At 43.1% G+C, this 17578-nt stretch overlaps 1 protein-coding gene across 2 annotated transcripts in view; it reads right to left on the reverse strand.

Annotated features, from left to right (window-relative positions):
* The window catches only part of LOC110532003 (genetic suppressor element 1), a 40408-nt gene that overhangs the window by 3869 nt on the left and 18961 nt on the right, over positions 1–17578 (reverse strand). Inside the window, exon 1 of one of the 2 annotated variants that reach the window (XM_021615573.2) lies at positions 3339–4002. The exons of the other annotated variant lie outside the window; for it this stretch is intronic. The gene's annotated coding sequence lies outside the window, so the exon portion shown is untranslated. Of the gene's footprint in view, positions 1–3338; positions 4003–17578 lie in introns of those variants that run through there. 2 annotated transcript variants of the gene reach the window in all.

The raw sequence follows: 17578 nt of genomic DNA on the forward strand, positions 1-17578 counted from the left end.
AGCGTGAACATCTCAGAGTGAAATGTGGACAGTCTGTCAGGCCTAGCTGTCAAGAATTGTTAGGACTAAGCAGTCAGTCAGCTCTGATACCCACAAACATGCAAACACCAGACACAGATTGAGGCAGAGTGATCTACTGTGGAAATAGACAGAGAATGTTTATCTTGCCTGTGCAACATTGTAATCATGGGTACTCAAGTACTATTTGAAAAGGTCCGGTCACACAAATTTCCTTGGTGGCAAGGTCCAAATGGATATTTTAATTCACTGTCAAAGAAAACAAACCCCCCCACTTTACAACCCATACGACTCCAAACTGTTCATACTGGTCACACTCCTCTTGTTGGCAGAGAGACACTTTTTGAAGTTTTAAAGCAACTTTCCTGCAATTTGACATATTTTGCCATTGGGCAGAGAGAAAATGTTGCCGTTTTTAAGCTCATTTACCATAGTTTATGTGTGTTCATATTATACCAGGGGTCAAAGCCCGTGTGAGTTCCAATTTTTTATTAGTCAGGACCCGTGGCCTGTATCGACCCCGTTCTGGGTCCGGGTTCGAACCCCCAGTCCGCCAGTTGAGTATGTATGGCTGCTGTAATCCTCTGGAGGTCGGCTTGCAAATACTATGCAGAATTGACTGAATTGAGCCCTGGAGTCTCTGAGGTCAACAGAACTTCAGAAAATCAACCCCCCAACCCAATGAAACGTCAAGCTCACAAACTCTGGCTCAACACATCCAACTCAAGGGTGTCGTAGTTGCTACACATAATACACAAGTTGCTGGTAATGTGGTGAGAAACTCTCCAATCGACTGGTCTCGTTCAAGAAGCACATGAACTCCCACAAGTGCTCTAAAAATACGGCATGCATTGTGCGAACAGTGCAATTCCGAGGCAGTGCGGTATAGCTGTATAAACATACATGCTGTACACACTCCCGGCAGGATACCTTTCATCTCTCTCTCTCTCTGAGGATTAAATATGGAGATATGGTTTCATACTATTCTCATGAACCGCCTCCCTCACACCCCTGAGGGCTGTTCCTCAATGTCCTATTTACTACTGCACGTACACACACACACACACACACACACACACACACATACACACACACGCACACACATGCATATATGAATGAAAAAACGCGGGGAGGCACGGAAACACACACACACCCCTCAGGCAGCTATGACTCTATCTCACTCCCCCAGAGATGGACAGAGCTGGTCACCATCCATCCTAAACTGAGAGGAACACTGTTGATATCGCCGCGGGAGGTGGTGTGTGTATTTTTGTGTGTGTGTGTGTTGACGTGAGAGTATAATTTGCTTCCGTGTAAGTATCAGAGCTGAGCAGCCCTGCTTCGTTCAGTGTGGAGCGCGTGGGAGTTCCGTTAATTCTTCTCCAAATGTTCTAAATGAGCTGCTTTGATGTGATGGCTCCACTTAGCACAGCTGTTCCTGCCGCCACCGTTGCTGCCACCGCCGCACGCCACCCTCCGCCCGCCAGTCCTCCCCGTCACTCAGCGCTCGGCTCGTCCGCACGCCTGTCTGCCCCGACTGAACCCTGCCTACTCTCCCCGTCTCGCTACGCCAAGCTGTCGCCATGGAAACTGAGTCCACATAGGGAAGACAGGTTACATTGGGATACTCTCTCCGGGGAGAGCCGGGGAAACTGTCGCTCGTCACCTACTCAAAGTTCCACAAGAAAACACTCTCTAAAAGGGGGTTGGAGCAGAGTGAAGTGGAGTGGAGTGTTCAGCTGTCTCAGTTGAAAGACTGCTGCTTTGTTCAGTGTCAATCAATCACTCCATATGGACGAAAGATAAACTACACCAGGCATTGACTTAAGTGTTGAGGGGGTGGTTGGACAGTCTGGGATATACTGCAGGTTTAAATTGAGAAGAATTACTGGGAATTGAACAGATTTTCTTTTGACAAGCACAACAGACTTCCGTGGAAAATCAGAGCAGATTTCTCAGGTGAAGCAACAGCCTTTTGCGACAATGCCGCTTTGCAATTTAGCCCTTACATGTATTGATGTAGATTAAACAGGGTAGAGATAATGCTAACATACTGAAAGAACTAAGGTATCCATGGAAATCCAACGTGCAGGGGCAACAGGCGAGTTTCACCCTGGAATGTCCTGAAACGCCTCAGGCCTCATTCCAACTCACCAGTTGCTCACTTCAACAAACCTCTCCTGAGACCAAAGCAATTGTGAACTGTGAAATGGTATGTAGAGAATATTGTTGATGGACTGCTAGATATCAAAGTGTATCTCTGCTGTAGTACAGTGTTGGTTTGCTGGACAAATACACTCTCGGGGGCATGGTTGCAGTGAACATTGTTCAGCAAAATAACCCGGTAATACACATGTGCCAGCTAATCCCATCAACTGGAGCCACAAGGAGTAAACAGGCCAAGTCAAATCAGCTCCAATGTACCTGTCAGGCTTCCATCCCACAGCAGCAGCATGACAAGGGCATCATTTGGGCTGATTCTGATGCTCTCTGAGGAGAACCTTTGCAGATTCACTCTAAAGCTAAAGAAAAACTCCCTCACCTCCCACACAGTAGAGCTGATAAGACACACACACACACACACACACACACACACACATACACACACACACACACACACACACACACACGCACACACACACACGCACACACACACACACACACACACACACACACACACACACACACACACACACACACACACACACACACGCACAGCAACACACACAGGCTTATCTCATAGCAGTGTGGTTGGATTCAAATAAACTTAAACAAATATCAACATGCTTTGATGTCATTGAGAAATGTATGACTTTCAAAAGATAAATTTTGAAATATTGGAAAGAATGCCTGAAATTCCTCTCATTCTCTCCTGCTTTCCCTCACGCTTCTCCCTCTCCTCTTCACAGTAAATAAAAGCATTGTTGTATTAGTAGTGCCCTGTATGACAGTAAGACAGTCCCTCCATTCAGCATCTGACCACAGGGAGGACCCAGAATGACTCACAGCCATTCTACCTCCGCCGTCGAAAACTAGATCAACAGGTGCGACCACGCCGACATAACAAATACTCTATCTCCGACCCCAACCTGAAACAACATCTGTATGAAAATCAAAGTCAACCCATTTGAATCCTTATCACAGATCTGATGTAAAAAAAAGAGAGAGAGTAAAGCATTGACTACAAGGGTCAATTTGCTATGCAGCAACAAGTAGTCAAATCAATGTACAGCTAAACAACATTTAGACATAAAAAGAGCGGTTGAGAACACAGACAACAGATGGGTTGATGGAGTTGCTTGTGATGTACAGTAACTGACCTTAGAGTGGGCTGTTGACCAGAGTGTTGTCCAGGTGTTGGTGGTCATACATGCTGCAGCCCTCCTGGGTTAAGAACCTCCAGGGGGGGTCAGGCGCCTCTCCACAGGCTGCTTCCTACTTTACCTCCACAGCGCCAATAGAAACACCAACAACAGCTACCAGTCACACGATGCCACAGAGCTCCGTATAAGTGAAAAATAGCACCAGCAAGACCACTGAGAAGCTGCGAGCTTCTGTGTGTCAGTGTGTGTATGTGCGTGAGCGTCTAACTGAGACTGTGTGTTTGTGTGTGTGTGTGTATGTGTGTAGGGCTGAGGAAATGAGTAATATCTAGCAGTGAGAAACATGTCTGCTATGCATCGCACCACATAAGCAGACCAGTTGCTGCTACCGCCCACTCGCCTTACTCACTGCGAAAGGGGTGGACACACAAAGATGTACACAAACACACACACACACACGCACGTATGCACATGCGTACGCACTACGATCCTCTTTCTCACACTTCTACACAAGTGTGTCTTGTCTTCAATAAGCAAGAGGGAAGAGAGAGGCAGAGAGATAGTTGATGAGTGTGTTGATGAGAGACAATTGAGGGAAATGAGGGGGGGGGGGGTCTCATCCCACACACACTCTCAGACCCAGGCTTCAGCTGCTGCTGCTGACTCAAAGCTAGACCTCACATCTCTCTCTGCCACACACACACACACACACACACACACACTGCCGAAGGAGTGCATTGGAACAGTGCAATGATTCAACCCGTGAGAGGCTCATGATGTAGTGTTGTGTAAAGGAGCTGCTGAACCATTGTGATGACTGAGATCAATGATGAAGCCCATTTAGTGTACGGGTTGAAGAAGCAGCCATTGAACAGTGTGGAGACCCTTACAAAAAAAATACACATAAAAAACCCGTGAGACAAGTGGTTTTCGGACATATGTATGAACAAATCACGTGTGAAAAATGTGTGACGTGAAAAAAATAAGAGGAAAACAGTCACAACAAAGAGTCAGACACATGGTTTTTGGTAATATGAACTTTCACATGAATTTACATTTTTCACATGACTCAGATACATGGTTACATATAACATATGTTCCACATGTGTGCAGTTTTAAGCAGCAGGATTCGATCCCAGGTCTCCCACAGGAGAAGACAATGTCAACGACCATTTGACCGACCCGGTGTTTCTCTTCCAATGTATACTTATTATCAATACTGACTGTTCAATTAGAAATAGGGCTGACCAACGTTAAAAAACTATAATAATAGCAGCATTTTTACATAAAGCACCTCACAAGAATATTGACGTCTTGATAATTTTCCAAAGTAACATTCATGTTAACATCATTTTTTTTGTTGTAGCAAACACATTCACACATTTTCAAAGAGATAAAAATCGGTTTTAATAATAATTAATGATTACATTTGTAAATTGCTTTTCAGTATACAAGAATAATCTCAAAGTGCACAAAATACTTTAGTAAATAGAAAAATAGTTTTAAAAAAACAAATACTGTATATCTAACCGTATCATGAAAGCAACAATCAAAGTCTAGGATGAAGGGTAGGCCAGTCGATAAAGCTAGCTAGCTACTTAGCTTGGCTACACTCATGTAAATGGAAAAACTAATTTGTTTTTCATTTTGTGAAAACAATTCAATTTGACTTCAAAATGACAAAAAAAAACTCAACACAGTGTCAACATGTTATCTCTAGATTTTGAAAATATAACAATTTCCCCACAAAAGGGCTTTATTACAGCGCCACCATTATCTTGGCAAAGGAGAAATGCTCACTAACAGGGATGTAAACATATTTGTGCACAAAATGTGAGAGCAATAAGCTTTTTGCCCGTATGGAAAATGTCTGGGATCTTTTATTTCAGCTCATGAAACATTGGACAAGCACTTTATATTTTGGTTTATATTTTTGTTCCGTATAGATACTGTTCGTCTGGAACTTCATGAAATGGGTTTCCATGGCCGAGCAGCCTCACACAAGCATAAGATCACCGTGCACAATGCAAAGCGTCGGCTGGAGTGATGTAAAGCTTGCCGTCATTTGACTCTGAAGCAGTAGAAACATTCTCTGCAGTGATGAATCACGCTTCACCATTTGACAGTCCGACGGACGAATCTGGGTTTGACGGATGCTACTGTAGAAGAACGCTTCCTGCCCGAATGCATAGTGCCAACTGTAACATTAGGTGGAGTAGGAATCATTTTCTGGGGCTGTTTCTCGTGGTTTGGGCTAGGCCCATAAGTTCCAGTGAAGGGAACTCTTAACACTGCAGCACAGAAGAAGCACATTCTAGATGATTCTGTGCTTCCAACTTTGTGGCAACAGTTTGGGGAAGGCCCTTTCTAGTTTCAGCATGACAATGCCCCCGTGCATAAAGTGAGGTCCAAACAGAAATGGTTTGTCGAGATCAGTGTGGAACACCTTGACTGGCCTGCACAAATGCCTGACCTCAACCACATCGAACACCAATGGGATGAATTGGAACGCCGACTGCGAGCCAGGCCTAATTGCCCAACATCAGTGCCTGACCTCACTAATGCTCTTGTGGTTGAATGGAAGCAAGTACCCATAGCAATATTCCAACATCTAGTGGAATGCCCATTATTTTAGAATGAGATCTTCGACAAGCAGGTGTCCACATACTTTTGGTCATGTAGTGTATAATTCCCCCGGTGTACAAATGCATAGATTGCGCTTTCATACTGCTACAGTGCTATTCTTGATTTTATAATATTTGTACATTTTAGCTGTTTGGCACTTGACTGCATTGTTAGTAGCTAGTAACATACGCTTTTTCTGCACGGTTATAACGCCTGAAAAACTGTGTACGTGACCAATAAACTTTGATTTGATTTGATTTGACATGTAAAATTGCAAATTAGATTTTCACATGTGAAAATGCATTCCACATGTTGGCCATTTGGTCAAATGGTCAAGACGTTGGCTTATCAAGAGTGAGACCCAGGTTCTTATCCCGGCAGTTACAAAACCACATGTGAAATGTATAATATCATGTGAAAAGTTCAGAAACCACATGTCTGACTGAAAAATGTACACGTGAGGATTCCATGTACAAATTCACACGTGTCCAAAAACCCACGTGTCTGATCCCGAAAATGTGTTTTTCAGCAGGACAATGAATGACCAAGAAGGAGAGTGATAGAGTGCTGCAACAGATGACCTGGCCTCCACAATCACCCGACCTCAACCCAATTGAGATGGTTTGGGATGAGTAGGACCACAGAGTGAAGAAAAAGCAGCCAACAAGTGCTCAGCATATGTGGGAACTCCTTCAAGACTGTTGGAAAATCATTCTAGGTGAAGCTGGTTGAGAGAATGCCAAAGCTGCCATCAAGGCAAAGAGTCACGACTAAGAATCTCAAATATAAAATATATTTAGGTTTGTTTAACACTTTTTTAGTTGCTACATAATTCCATATGTGTTATTTCACAGTTTTGATGTCTTTACTATTATTCTACAATGTAGACCATATTAAACACAAAGAAAAAACCATGGAATGAGAAGGTTTATCCAAACATTTGACTGGCACACTATCTGTCTGAAAACCACATTTTTTTCATGTTTCTTTTTTGTAAGGGCACACACAGATGTAAGGACTGGGGAAAACCCAACCTGCAACATGTAAAGTGGAGTTATGCACAGAATCTATCAAAAACGTGTAAGATCACACAAAATGTGTGGGCAGCTACAATAATTCACTTGATGCTGTGGAGTAGAGGAAACATGAGAACTTTCACAATCTGTTAAATGCTATTTTCATAATACACTTTGACAAAATATGAACCAATAAACAAGCAGCAAACGCATTACGTCAATATGCTACTATAGTTATATATAGTATTGTTATGTTTCTCTTGTTTCATATGAGAAATGAAATAAGATTTTCTAATAACCAATAAATAAATAACCCAAGTGTACAACAAGAAGCAAGTGTACTTTTTTGGGGGGAATTATTGAATAAATCTGTTTAGGAATAAGGACTTTTCCAGACCATTGTTATTTTTGTTATTTATTTATGAATGTATTTATTGGTACTAAATAAACTATCAACTGAAATTCTGAGAGATTTTAGATATCTTAGGGCAAATACAATACTACTTCAAATTGATTCTTATTTCTTTGCATATTTAACATTTGATATTTGTTGAAAATGACTATATAGGTGACAAAGTGAAAATGAAAATTTCACTATTTTCAATCAATTCATAATTAAATAGAATTAAAATAAATAACCCATTTAAATTGATTACATTATGCCTCTGTTAATTGCTAGGCATGTTGATGTCTTTGTGCATGTAAAAGAAAACTCTTTATTCCACCACGGTTATTCATTTGAATCCAATTAGCAGTGTGTTGACTGAAAAAAAATGGCAATTTCTCAAAGAAATGTGCTTTTCTCTTGCAATGATTTAAATGCAATGCAATCCAATCTATAGGAAGGGTTTATACTGTGGCTTAGGGAGAAGGAAGAAGTAGCGACTGTTTATATTTTAGCCACAAACTCTAATATAACAATAACTAGAACTGTTCCTCCTATTATTCTTTCGCTTCTTCTTCTTCTTCTTCTTCTTCTTCTTCTTCTTCTTCTTCTTCTTCTTCTTCTTCTTCTTCTTCTTCTTCTTCTTCTTCTTCTACTTCTTCTTCTTCTACTACTACTACTACAGCTACTACTACTACAGTAATACTACTACTACTAATACCACTCCTGTCAATTAAAATAACTTGAATTACTTAAACTACCAATATTATCCCAACATCTATGTATGTGCAATAAAATAAAATACAATCCAAATTCTCAATCTCATTTCCATACACTATGAACATCTATTTCCATGTATGCTTGATAAAGTTCCAGCGATCAGCAGTGTGTAAATATAGAAGCAGCAGTTCAGTCATAGCGAAAGGGGAACAGAGAGCGAGCACAAGACTGATCAAAGTGTTTGTCATTACAAGTCGATGGAGAAATGACTGTACAAATTGGGCAATGGTTGCCCTGTGCCATTTCTTTCCATATTGAGTGCATATAATTGAGTTATGCACAGTTGAGTGCATATAATGCATTTCTTACACTATAGTGTTAAAGACAATCAAGGAGAATTTGACTTTGTGCTTACTCCCCTGGTCACAAATCAGACACATACAATCTCATACACTCTCTCACACACACACAACTAAACCTAACCGTGCAGAACACACGCACACACACACACACACACACACACACACACACACACACACACACACACACACACACACACACACACACACACACACACACACACACACACACACACACACACAGTGATGAGCAGGTCAGCTTTTTGTTCATCCACACCCACCCACAATTGCTAATTACCCATCCTCAACCGCCCGACTCTGTATGATAAATCTGAGGGCCGCACCCTCAGATTGAGGGCCGCACCCTGCTTATAATTTCTGACCTTTTGGTAGGCTATTTGTTAGTCAACTTCTCTATAATAATATATGTATATGTAATATTTTTAATAAGATACATGCAAGTTCTCTTCTGTCATTACCTTTTGCATTAGAAGACTAAATAAACCCTTGCTCACCAGAATAATGTCATAAATCGATAGAATCTAGTTGACATTGGTAAAGTTATCTCAGCTTCTCTCGTGCAGCAAAGACATTTAGGGACCGGGGAGAAAATGCAATTACTCTAAAAGAAACTGGAAAGATTTTCCATGCAAAATGTTATGTCATTTTGATCGGTTTTAAAGACATTAATAGCTGTTAAAACTACCCAACATGTTTTTGATAAGATTTCAGTTTGACCTGGATGCATATTTTATGTGGTTGAAATACTGTCAGCTTTTTTTTGATGCTGATTAAGATAACACCGCCGCTTTTTACAGACGGTTCCTAAGAGCACATTCATTCTGGTAAGACGTTGAATGCAACACATTTTTCCAATCCTGTTACTAAGTCAAAATGTACATTTGCTGTATGATTTTAGTTCGGCACCATACCAGGCTATGTGAGAGGTTCTAGACCGACAGTCAGTGTCCAGATTTCAGCTAGGCTACAATTCCATTGAACCCATATCTGACCAGTACAGTTCCCTTGACAGTGCCATTCACCCGTCTTGTGATTGCCACGCTTGTATAGCGCACCACAATCCTGCAGTGCTCTCATCCTCTTTTAGCACTTCACCAAAGCTTTCCCGCCCTTTAGACTACCACTCTGGCCCTCGCTATTTATTTTCAACTCTCACTTTGGCAGCTTTTCCTCTTACTGAATTCAACTCTAACATTGTTTTGTTTTTTTGACTTTTTCTGCCCAAGTTCCCAAATGAATTTGGCCATTGCCACGCTACAGTTAGGCCTCACAGCTTAGGCTACGCACTAATGGCAGATAAAGATGATTAAAGATGTAAAAAAATCGAAATGTAGGCTATGAACTGTACACCGAATGGCACATTCATGGGTTTGAATGCATTGCTTTCTCTTTATTCAACCTGCCCACCATCCACTCACCCATAATCCAATATTTCATGACTCTAAACCCGCCCCACGGATATAACCGCAGTGACTGCGGGTCATGAGTCAACCTGTGCATCACTAACACACACACAAACACACACACACACACACACACACAATCCAATGGAAAACATCATGTTCTGTCCATCATGAATGACATGACTCACAAAGGTGTTATTCCACTCTAACTGTCAGTCAGACATCGAGTTCTTAGAGTGGCAAGGAAGGTCAAATGACTCAACCCAAACCAAATGGGTCAAAGGGCTTTTTTAAAACTAGTTTGAATGAGAATGCGGTTTTGTATTGTTCTCCCTGATGAGTTGCGGGTATCTGGTGTCTGATCACGTTTCGGCCCAGAGTAGGGATCTGTGATGGACGTCTGATGCAGCAGAAATATGTTGCTGAATGTAACAGAGCTCTCCATCCGTAGAGGAGAGGAGGGGCGGAGTCAGAGAGAAGAGAGAGGAGAGGATAGAGGGAATGCAGACTGCATTTGGGTCCTTTGACTAAGTATGTGAAGGTGGATGTGAATGTGATTGTGTCTGTGCATGTGTGTGAGAGAGTCCTACTCCCTCCCTGTGTGTGGTGGCTTACTCTGCAGGGTGCCTGAGGTAATCTGAGAGTGGCCAGGGTGATATGGGAGATAGCTGGTTGGGCTACAGGCCAGGTCAGCCTTCGAGGTCCTGACCCATTCTCAAACAGGATGAGCCAGCACAGCCTGATCGCCGCTGAGGCTGATCCCCTCAGGAGTTACTATTAACATGCACACACGCACACACACACACACACACACACACACAGTCAGAAACACCTTTACACACATGTATGTACTGTTTAAACACATGCTCAAAGATGCATGAATCCACACAAACACACTTTCATAATCTAGGCCTATAGGGACAGAGGCAGTGGATCAGACAGTGGATCAGTACAATTGCGCAAATGTGTGCTAAGAGACACAGCACAGTGCTCATAGAGAGTGTGAGAAGGGAGACAGAGAGAGAGAGAGTGAGAAAGGAAGAGGGATGAGGCAGAGAGTGGGGGCAGGGAAAGATGGAAGGAGACGTATAGTGTCATGAGAGAGAGAGAGAGAGAGAGAGAGAGAGAGAGAGAGAGAGAGAGAGAGAGAGAGAGAGAGAGAGAGAGAGAAAGAGAGAGAGAGAGAGAGAGAGAGTAAGAGCTGTAACATATAGCCTCGCTAACTACTGTGAATCTTCATTGGTACAGCCTAAAGCAGGCTTAGAACAGTTCTGGGAGAAAATCCCCCTGTGTAGTGGTACAGGCCGTCAGCCCCGGGGGTATAAATAGGGCAGCTATGGCTCCTTAAGCTGGCTTTTACACAGTATCAGTTAAAAATATGACTTGGCTAATTACATCCAGGTCAGCCACTCAGCAGAGTGGGAAATGGGAACCTACTCTTCTCCTCCGAACTCTCCTCTTCCTTTACTGGGGCGGCAGGTGCCTAGTGGTTAGAGTGTTGGGCCAGTAACTGAAAGGTTGCTAGATTGAATCCCCGAGCTGACAAGGTACAAATCTGTCGTTCTGCCCCTGAACAAGGCAGTTAACCCACTGTTCCTATGCCGTAATTGAAAATGAGAATTTGTTCTTAACTGACTTGCCATGTTAAATAAAGGTAAAATAAAAAAATGAAAATTCCTCACCCTCTGTATGGAGAGTACTACAGCAGACCTCCTCTCTCTCTCTCGCTCTCTCTCTCTCTCTCTCTCTCTCTCTCTCTCTCTCTCTCTCTCTCGCAGACACAACACACAGAGTTTTGTATGACTAACCTTGTGGGGACACACAATTTAGTCCCATTCAAAATCCTAATTTCCATAACCACTAGCCATAAACCTAAACCTAACCCTAAAACGAACCATAGAAACCCCCTAGAAAAAGCTTTTGACCTTGTGGGGACTATTCCATTTGTTCCGTTTCAGCCATTATTATGAGCCATCCTCCCCTCAGTAGCTTCTACTTGAGTTATTCTTTTTAAAAAAACTCTCTGCTGACATTTTAGCATGGGGGCGTTGTTCTTTTCCTTCATTGACATTTAGATGTCATCCGATGGAGTTTTATTTGATCAGATTTCCACCCCCTAACAGTCATACCATGCTGTATCAGAAGTGTAGCAAACCATGGAGTGGGCTTTGGGCTTTGATGGGGTTGCATTGCATGCAACAACACATACACACACACACACACAAACATGCACACCCACTGTTTATCACCCATCCTCAATGATACATGTAAATAACATATAGCATCATATCCTGCCCCTATGCTCCTGTGACTGGTTGAATTGTTGTCATATTTGTGTCATGGACGGGGGCCGTCCTCAGGGGTGAATGCTTAGTCCCCTCCTGTACTCCCTGTTCACACATGACTGCCTGATCACTGACGACGATGAGACAGCCTACAGGGAGGAGGTCAGAGACCTGACAGTGTGCTGCCAGGACAACAATCTCTTCCTCAAAGTGAGCAAGACAAAGGAGATGATCGTGGACTACAGGAAAAGGAGGGCCGAGTATGCCCCCACTCACATCGCTGAGTTCCTTGGTGTCCATATCACAAAGGACCTATCATGGTCCAAACACACCAAGACAGTCGTAAAGAGGGCATGACAACGTCTATTCCTCCTCTGGAGGCTGAAAAAATTTGGCATGGGTCCTCAGATCCTCAAAAAGTTCTACAGCTGCACCATCGAGACCATCCTGACTGTTTGCATAGCCGCTTGGTATGGCAACTGCTCGGCATCCGACAGCAAGCCACTATAGAGGGTAGTGAGTACAGCCCAGTACATCACTGGGGCCGAGGAGTTTCCTGCCATCCCGGACCTATATACCAGGTGGTGTCAGAGGAAGGCCCAAAGACTTCAGCCACCCAAGTCATAGACGGTTCTCTCTGCTACCGCATGCCAAGTGGCACTGGAGTTCCATGTCTAAGACAAACAGGCTCCTGAACAGCTTCTACCCCCAAGGCATAAGACTGCTGAACAGTTATCAAATGACTACCCAGACTACTTGCATTGACCCCATTATTTTAATCATATTTTTTTTAACTTTTACACTAACTCTCTTTGCACTCACTGAGCTCTAACCACACACTCACACATACTACACTGACACTCCAACACACACACACACACACACACACACACACACACACACACGCACGCACGCAGACACGCAGACACGCACGCACGAACGCACGCACATACACATACACACACACACACACATACTCTTCACATACGCTGCTGCTGCTCTCTGTTTATTATCTATGCATAATCACTTCAACCCTACCAACATGTACATATTACCTCAATTACCTCGACTAACCTGTACCCCTGCACATTGATTTGGTACCGATACCCCTTGTGCATAGCTTTGTTATTGTTATTTTATCGTGTCACTATTTTTCCTTTAGTTTCTTAAGCAGATTTGTTCAACTTTTTTAAAACTCTGCATTCTTGGTTAAGGACTCGTAAGTAAGTATTTCACGTTAAGGTCTACACCTGTTTAATTCGGCGACAAATAACATTTGATTTGATGTTAATTGAGATGCATTACTCATGTAAATAACCGCATCACCACAGGATAGTATCCAGAGATGCTCATTATTTGCACTTAGGCCTATAGGCTATGTGTTCCATGTCAAACTGTACCAGCACCCTCTAGCAAGCTGTAACCCCCCATGCGGTTCTGTGACACACGCAAACAGCAGTCAAATCCGACTAGATTAGCCAAGCTCAGAGCACCTGGTGTGAGCAGAACTCCTGCGCTATGAGATCAGTGACCCGCTTACCAGGGAGACAGAGAGAGGGAGGGTGAGAGTAGAAGAGGTGGGTAGAAAGAGAGAGAGAGGGAGGAAGGGAGGAAGGGACATGAATGGTTGCTGTTGAGAGGGAGAGGGAGAAGAGGGAGGAAGGTAGGGAGATATGTAAAGAGAAAGAGTGGGAAGAGAGGAAGGGAGATGAATGGTTGCTGGTGAGAGAGAGAGGGAGAAGAGGGAGGAAGGTAGGGAGATATATAAAGAGAAAGAGTGGGAAGAGAGGAAGGAAAAGGGAAGTGATAGAGCCAGAGAGAGGGGACAAAGAAAGAGAGAGAGATAGAAAGAGAGAGAGAGAGAGAGAGAGGGGAGAGAGAGAGAGAGAGAGAGAGAGAGAGAGAGAGAGAGAGAGAGAGACTTCTGGCCAGGGATGATCAGTGTTTTCTCCAAATAGCTATGGTAACAAACTGTCAGAAACAGTCAAACATACCGTATGGTTCTGTCTATCACCATGGAGACCAGAGCCCGAGAAGAGCCCGTCATCACCAAGGTTACAGCAGTTCAGGAACAGAAAGTGTAATGTGTTGATTTCCGTAGTCACCTGGAATAGCAGCAATTATCTGGAGCAGTCAGGTGTGCTGTGGTCAGTGTTACACACTAACACCTTGACAGCTATATCAGGAGATGGGGTGATACTGTACACTGTGATTACTCAAACACATGTACACATCCACCTACATCCACCACATTACATAATATATACATCTCCTCGTTCTCTTGAACCATTACATAATATTAAAACTATTGTAATATTTAATATGGGACCTATATTACAAACGTCAATCACCTTTGACACCCAGTCAAAGTTTGATTCAACCAAAATACAAAGTAACTTCTATGGTGTTGTTTTAGCAGAGCCAACTAGAACCCTCTCGGAGATTTTAAAAGCCCTCGATAAAGAAAGTTCATGTAAAGTACATAAGCCCAGATGATACACTCAGGCCACATCTCTGTCTCTCTCTGTCTCTGTCAGTCTCTCTCTGTCTTTCTGTCTCTCTCTCTCTCGTGTTCTCTCTCCCCATCTCTCTCTGTCTCCGTCTCCCTGTCTCTCTGTCGCTCTCTCTCTCTCTGTCTCTCTCTCGCGTTCTCTCTCCCCATCTCTCTCTGTCTCTGTCTCCCTGTCTCTCTGTCGCTCTCTCTCTCTCTCTCTCTGTCTCTGTCTCTCTTGTGCGTTTTATACCGAGTCAAAATTCCGCCAACTTTCCAATACCGTCTTCTTTTTACCTGCTTTTTAACATGTTATACATCTGATAGGTGAACCGGGAAACAATCCCTGTACTTTAAATTGAATGAACAGACCTACAGTATTATGTTTAAAAATGATGTTAATTATGTTTAAGTTTCTTCTTTGTGATGGTGTACATTCAATAGATTTATTAAAATATATGCCCACCCACATCTGCACACCCCTACTCCCACCTGCACAACTGGATGTAGAAAAAGGCGTATGCTAGCAAGAACGCAAGACTGAATGAAAGGGGGTCATCTTGACAGCTCTTTCGTCTTCGGGTTACATACTGTCAATTATGTCTGAAATAGCTACCGCTCTCTCTCTCTCTCTCTCTCTCTCTCTCTCTCTCTCTCTCTCTCTCTCTCTCTCTCTCTCACACTCTCACTCGTACCTGTGTGTATACCTACTGTGTGTGAGCATGCGCATAATTTCTGCATGATTTTCATTGTGTGTGTGTGTTGTCTCTCCATGTGAGGAGAAAGGGAATCAGCAGGGCCTCACCAGTGGATGTGGTGTGGGAGTATGGTAGGAGGCAGAGGTGAGAGGTCAGGACCCCTGCTATAGACTCAGCATGGCGGAGGAGGCCAACATTGCTGTACTCTTGTCTCATGTCTGAGTCATATGTCTTACGCTGACTGTTGTTATCGCACACATGCACGGGCACACCTGTAGCTGTTTGGAGTTAAGGATAGAACTTGGGGAGGTGAAGCTGATCCTGGATCTGTGCCAATGAGTGAGCCGTCAGCTCAGGTCCAGGAAACTGAGGAAAACTGTAGTGTAGTTGTGTGTTGCAGTGCTGTGCGGCCCCCACTATCACTTTAATGCCCTGTTGATCACTGAATGTGCTTATCCTCTCCCAGGGTTTAGAATAGGACCCACACAGAACTAGGGAGACTCACATTCACACACGCTGACGCAAAAAACACTCATTGACGCAAACACACACACGCACATGCATGATTTACACACACACGCACGCACGCACGCACGCACACACACACACACACACACACACACACACACACACACACACACACACACACAATAGTGATGCGCAGGTTGACTCCTAACCTGTAGTCCCCGCGGTTAGGGTCATGAAATACTGTGTGGATGAAAGACGTGTGGCTTGAATAAAGAGAAAACAATGCATTAAAAATCCATAAATGTATAATTATTGTACAATTCATATCTATAGGCTACATTCAGGTTCCTCTTTCATTATTTGTGTAAGTGCGTAAGCCTAAACTTTAAATCAAATCAAATCAAATCAAAGACCTAACTTGGCGCCAATTGCCAAATTCTTTTGGGAACATGGGCAGAAAAATGTAATGTCGATCCACTGAGGCAAAAAGGACAACGTCGGAGTTGAATTAAATAACATCAAAAAATGAAGAGTTGAAAAATGTATAGAAGGAAGGGCCAGAAAAGTGAAGATTTGGTGAAGTGGCAGAATGAACCATTTCTTGCAGTAAAATAATACATCAGATGTACATTTTGACTCTGGAACAGGAGTGGAGAATTCTGATTTCTTTCTTTCAGCATCTTGAAAAAATGAATGTGCGGTTAAGGACCGTCTGTAAAGCTGCTGTCTTTACCAGCATTAAAGCTGATAGTATTTCAACCGCATATAATATGCATCCAAAACGAACTGTATCAAAAACATGTTTATCGTTTTAGCAGCTTTTCATTTCCTTAAAACCTGTCAAACTGGTGTCATTAGAAAATGTTGCACAGAAAATCTTTCCCGTAGTTTTTTTTATTGCGTTTTCTCCCCGGTCCCTAAACGTCTTCGCTGAGATAAGCCGAGATGAAAGAGGAAAAATAAAACACACTCAACCAATGTCAACTAGATTGAAGCGTTCATTCTATCAATTTATTCCATTATTCTGGTGAGAAAGGGTTTAATTAGTCTTCTAGGGCGACAAGAAATGGTCGAAGAAAAGCTGCATGTAAGTCGACTAACAAATATCCTGCCAAAATGTCAGATAATATAAGTAGAAACACAGACCTGTCAAAATATCACCACCATCTCTGACTGTACAGCGCATGTTCTATATTTGCGGGTTAGGGTCAGGTGTGGGGCTCAGCTTTTCACCTTAGCAAGTAAACATAAACAGCTGACCCGCGCATCACTAAACACACACACACACACACATACACGCACACACACACACACAAACATAGAAACCAGTTCTCCTGCCCTGTATTTTCACCTGCGTTTGGTGTGAAAGGGTGTAATGGGAGTCCTTTAGCTCTTCCCTTTTCCCTACATCCATCTCTGCCCATCTCTCTCTACATTTGTGTCTCTCTCCACCTCTCTACCCATCTCTCTCCCTCTTACTTTCTCTCTCTTGCTCTTTCTGCTTGAGTGTACTCCCTAACAACTAGAGAAAGAGAGATATTGAGAGTGCTGGAGTGTGATGACTGTCAACTCAGGGGGCAGGAGGTGTCTCTGTGTTGTTTCCTTTATGTCTGCATGTGAATGTGTAACTTTTACCTGCATATGTGTGTGTGTGTGTGTATGTATTTATGAAGCAGTGTGCGGGTGTGTGTGTATTAATCAATGTGCGTGTGCGTGTGCGTATACTATTAATGTAGGTGGAGAGGCATGGCAGGGTGTGAAGGAGC

This window comes from Oncorhynchus mykiss, chromosome 9, assembly GCF_013265735.2.
Source record: "Oncorhynchus mykiss isolate Arlee chromosome 9, USDA_OmykA_1.1, whole genome shotgun sequence".
Classification (NCBI taxonomy): Eukaryota; Metazoa; Chordata; class Actinopteri; order Salmoniformes; family Salmonidae; genus Oncorhynchus; species Oncorhynchus mykiss.